We start from the raw sequence: 6,000 nt of genomic DNA, 5'->3' as shown, positions 1-6,000 counted from the left end.
GGCCACCAAGATCATGCGATTTGACGCCTTTAGACTATTTTTTGTGGGGCTACGTCAAGTCTAAAGTCTACAGAAATAAGCCAGCAACTATTCCAGCTTTGGAAAACAACATTTCCGAAGAAATTCGGGCTATTCCGGCCGAAATGCTCGAAAAAGTTGCCCAAAATTGGACTTTCCGAATGGACCACCTAAGACGCAGCCGCGGTCAACATTTAAATGAAATTATCTTCAAAAAGTAAATGTCATGGACCAATCTAACGTTTCAAATAAAGAACCGATGAGATTTTGCAAATTTTATGCGTTTTTTTTTAAAAAAAAGTTATCAAGCTCTTAACAAATCACCCTTTACAAACACTAGAGGAGCCATACTCCAAGGGAGCATAAGTATGGTATATATGATTGTGTTTGTAAGAGTTCGAGGATATAAATAATATGTATGAAGATAAGTGAGCGATCCAAACTTGGAGTTTGTGTTGTTGTTTTTTTTTTTTTTTGGCACATGGACAAGTGCTTTGGCATTATAGTAGTGAGTGTAGTGGTGAATGTTATGCTCACTCGTGTGTGGTACAGAGTATCTTTTTTTGTCTAGAAATCCCAGCAATAACATTAAAGTCATAAGCATTACAAGGATAACAGGAAGTAAAAATATATCAAAAAGAAAACTAGAAAAACAAATCCAAGAACCAGAATGAAAGTCAAAACAAGGAGTATGTGTGTGTGTAAGTTAAAGTGCGGCTGTTTGATTGTAGTAGTAACTTCTCCATTAGGAACATACGCATGCAAAAGCCAACCATCACATCGTTGTATGAATAACAAAAACAATATCCGTTTTTATACAGTCACGTTAAGTAAACGAAGAAGAAAGTGAAGTGAAAATAGCATCAATTTCAATAAAAAATACAACAACAACAAAAAAAGAAATAAAATAAAAAGAAGTTTCTTGACAATTGTTCCATTTTGCATGTTTTTGGGGGCGATAAAATGTATGAAAAAAAAAAACATGGAACAAATGAAAACGAAAAAGAAGACATAAATTTCAAGGATAAATCGCGAGCATAAGTTTTAATAAAAAAAGAAGAAACTAGTATATACGGCCGAAGTTTTGGAATGGTCGAGTCTTATATTTGGGTATATAAGATTCGACCCGACAAACAAGTAAAAAGAGTCTAAAGTCGGGCGGGGCCTATTATATTCTATTATTCACTACTTTGTATACCAATAAACTCTAAAACCGTTAAAATTGGCTACGAGCTATATCTTCATTCGAGCCGATTTCAGCGAAATTCGGTAGATATAGCAATGTACTCACTGTTATGAATATGATACTTGGAGGTCATATAAGGGCATAAATACCTGGAAATGATTTCTATGACATTTCGAATACATAGCGGCAATATCGGCACCCTGCCTTGAGTCCGATTTAAAGAAAAACAAGTAAGGAAAGTCTAAAGTCGGGCGGGACCGACTATATTATACCCTGCACCACTTTGTAGATCTAAATTTTTGATACCATATCACATCCGTCAAATGTGTTGGGGGCTATATATAAAGGTTTGTCCCAAATACATACATTTAAATATTACTCGATCTGGAAGAATTTGATAGACTTCTACAAAATCTATAGACTCAAAATTTAAGTCGGCTAATGCGCTAGGGTGGAACACAATGTTAGTAAAAACAAGTAAGGAAAGTATAAAGTCGGGCGGGGCCGACTATATTATACCCTGCACCACTTTGTAGATCTACGTTTTCGATACCATATCACATCCGTCAAATGTGTTGGGGGCTATATATAAAGGTTTGTCCCAAATACATACAATTAAATATCACTCGATTTGGACAGAATTTGATAGACTTCTACAAACTCTATAGACTCAAAATTTAAGATGGCTAATGCACTAGGCTGGAACACAAAGTTAGTAAAAAATATGGGAAACATTTAAATCTGAAGCAACTTTAAGGAAACCTCGCCAAATTTTTTTTATGATTTATCGCTCGATATATATGTATTAGAAGTTTAGGAAAATTAGAGTCATTTTTACAACTTTTCGACTAAGCAGTGGCGATTTTACAAGGAAAATGTTGGTCGAAATCAGAAAAACATATATATGGGAGCTAAATCTAAATCTGAACCGATTTCAACCAAATTTGGCACGCATAGCTACAATGCTAATTCTACTCCCAGTGCAAAATTTCAACTAAATCGGAGTTAAAAATTGGCCTCTGTGGTCATATGAGTGTAAATCGGGCGAAAGCTATATATGGGAGATACATCCAAATCTGAACCGATTTCAACCAAATTTGGCACGTATAGCTACAATGCTAATTCTACTCCCTGTGCAAAATTTCAACTAAATCGAAGTTAAAAATTGGCCTCTGTGGTCATATGAATGTAAATCGGGCGAAAGCTATATATGGGAGCTATATCTAACTCTGAACCGATTTCAACCAAATTTGGCACGCATAGCTACAATGCTATTTATACTTCCTGTGCAAAATGTCAACTAAATCGGAGCAAAATATTGGCCTCTGTGGTCATTTGAGTGTAAATCGGGCGAAAGCTATATATGGGAGCTATATCTAAATCTGAACCGATTTCAACCAAATTTGGCACGCATAGCTATAATGCTAATTCTACTCCCTGTGCAAAATTTCAACTACATCGGAGCAAAAACTTGGCCTCTGTGGGCAAATGAGTGTAAATCGGGCGAAAGCTATATATGGAAGCTATATCTAAATCTGAACCGATTTGGCTGATATTTTGCAAGTTTTTCGAGACTCATAAAATATTCAGATGTACGGAATTTGAGGAAGATCGGTTGATATACACGCCAATTATGACCAGATCGGTGAAAAATATATATGGCAGCTATATCTAAATCTGAACCGATTTTTTCCAAAATCAATAGGGATCGTCTTTGAGCCGAAACAGGACCCTATACCAAATTTTAGGACAATCGGACTAAAACTGCGAGTTGTACTTTGCACACAAAAATACATCAACAGACAGACAGACGGACAGACAGACAGACAGACGGACATCGCTAAATCGACTCAGAATTTAATTCTAAGACGATCGGTATACTAAACGATGGGTCTCAGACTTTTCCTTCTTGGCGTTACATACAAATGCACAAACTTATTATACCCTGTACCACAGTAGTGGTGAAGGGTATAACAAGTATATATGACTGTAAGTTAGGCCAGGCCGAATTTTATGTACCCTCCACCATGGATTGCGTAGAAACTTCTACTACAGACTGTCATCCACAACCGATGGCAAGGTATCTTAAAACTTCTTAACACCGTCTTCTAAATTGTAAGCTAGTCCATACGGGGTATATATTAAATGTAAACAAAACAAAAAACGGCCGATTAAATACGTAAAATAAAATTTTGACAAAATTTTTTACAGACATAAAATTTTGTCTAAAATGTTGACCAAATTTTCCATAGAAGTAAAATTTTGACAAAATTTTCTAAAGAAAAAAATTTGACAAAATTTTGTATAGAAATAAAATTTTGACACAGTTTTCGATAGAATTACATTTTGACAAAATTGTCGATAGAAATAAAATTTTGACAAAATTTAAATAAAATTTTGATAAAATTTACTATAGGAATAAAATATACTATAGGAATAAAATATAGGAATATAGAAAAAAAACTGGTAGTTTATTTTTTGGGTATATATTTTTGGGGTATATATTAAACAAAAAAAAACAAAAGGCCGATTAAATACGTAAAATAAAATTTTGACAAAATATTCTATAGAAATAAAATTTTGACAACATTTTATATAGACATAAAATTTTGACAAAATTTTCTATAGAAATAAATTTTTGACAAAAGGTTTTACATTGATAGAACCTTTATTCGGAGGGTTCAAGTATGGTTTATTGTTGGGTTTAATGAACTGCCTGAATTTATTCTGATAATTGGTTGATAGTTTTTCTGCAAGTAGAGGATGCTGATGAGGAATGTGGTAATTCCGAAACGTGCGTCTATCCCACCATCTTGCAGTCTATATGGCTTTGCCCAAATAAATTTGACAAACATTCTTTTCCTCTGTTGGTTAAGCTACACTTGTAGTTTAGTCAATGTATGGTTTTAAGCTGAAATCAAAAAACAACAGAAATAAAATTTTGACACAATTTTCTATAGAAATGAAATTTTTTAAAATTTTCTATAGAAATAAAATTTTGACAAAATTTTCTAAAGAAATAAAATTTTGACAAAATTTTCTATAGAAATATAATTTTGACACAATTTTCGATAGAATTACATTTTGACAAAATTTTCGATAAAAATAAAATTTTGACAACATTTTCTATAGAAACAAAATTTTTACAAAATTTTCTATAGAAATAAAATTTTGATGAAATTTTCTATAGAAATAAAATTTTGATAAAATTTTCTATAGAAATAAAATTTTGACAAAATTTTATATAGACATAAAATTTTAACAAAATTTTCTATAGAAATAAAATTTTGACAAAAATTTTTATAGGAATAAAATTTTGACAAAATTTTTTATAGAAATAAAATTTTGACAAAATTTTTTATAGAAATAAAATTTTGAAGAATTTTCTATAAAATAAAAGTTTGACACAATTTTCTATAGAAATGAAATTTTGAAAAATTTTCTATAGAAATAAAATTTTGACAAAATTTTATATAGACATAAAATTTTGAGAAAATTTTCTATAGAAATAAAATTTTGACAAAATTTTCTATAGAAATAAAATCTTGACAAAATTTTTTATAGAAATAAAATTTTGACAAAATTTTCTATAGACATACAATTTTGACAAAATTTTCTATAGAAATAAAATTTTGACACAATTTTCTATAGAAATAAAATTTTGACAAAATTTTCTATAGAAATAAAATGTTGACAAAATTTTCTATAGAAATAAAATTTTGACAAATTTTCTATAGAAATAAATATAGAAATAAAATTGTGACAAACTTTTCTATAGAAATAAAATTTTGACAAAATTTTCTATAGAAATAAAATTTTGACAAAATTTTCTATAGAAATAAAATTTTGAAAATTTTTCTATAGAAATAAACTTTTGACCAATTTTTGTGTGATTGGTGATCGGCTATATATAACTATAGACCGATATGGAACAATTTTGGCTTGGTTATAAGCGGCCATATACTAGCGTAATGTACCTAATTTCAACCGAATCGAATGAATTTTGCTCCTCCAAAAGGTTCCGGAGGTCAAATTTTGGGCATCGATTTATATGGGGGCTATATATAACTATGAACCAATATGGACCAATTTGTGCATGTTTGTTGGAGACCATATACTAACAGCTCGTACCAAATTTCAACCGAATCGGATGAATTTTACTCCTCCAAGAGGTTCCGGAAGATCAAATTTTGGGCATCGATTTATATTGGGGCTATATATAATTAAGAACCAATGTGGACCAATTTTTGCACGGTTGTTAGAGACCATATACTTACAGCTCGTACCAAATTTCAACCGGATCGGATGAATTTTGCCCTTCCAAGAGGCTCTGGAGTTCAAATCTGGGGATCGGTTTATATGGGGGCTATATATAATTATGAACCAATATGGACCAATTTTTGCATGGTTGTTGGAGACCATATACTAACAGCTCGTACCAAATTTCAACCGAATCGGATGAATTTTACTCCTCCAAGAGGTTCCGGAAAATCAAATTTTGGGCATCGATTTATATGGGGGCTATATATAATTATGAACCAATGTGCACCAATTTTTGCACGGTTGTTAGAGACCATGTACTTACAGCTCGTACCATATTTCAACCGAATCGGATGAATTTTGCTCCTCCAAGAGACTCCGGAGGTCAAATTTTGGGCATCGGTTTATATGGGGCTATATATAATTATGGACCGATATGAACCAATTTTTGCACGGTTGTTAGAGACCATATACTAACACCACGTACCAAATTCCAACTGGATCGGATGAAATTTGCTTCTCTAAGAGGCTCCGCA

This window comes from Haematobia irritans, chromosome 3, assembly GCF_050003625.1.
Source record: "Haematobia irritans isolate KBUSLIRL chromosome 3, ASM5000362v1, whole genome shotgun sequence".
Lineage (NCBI taxonomy): Eukaryota > Metazoa > Arthropoda > Insecta > Diptera > Muscidae > Haematobia > Haematobia irritans.
The sequence above is the reverse complement of the archived record's forward strand: the minus strand, read 5'-3'. Positions refer to the sequence as shown.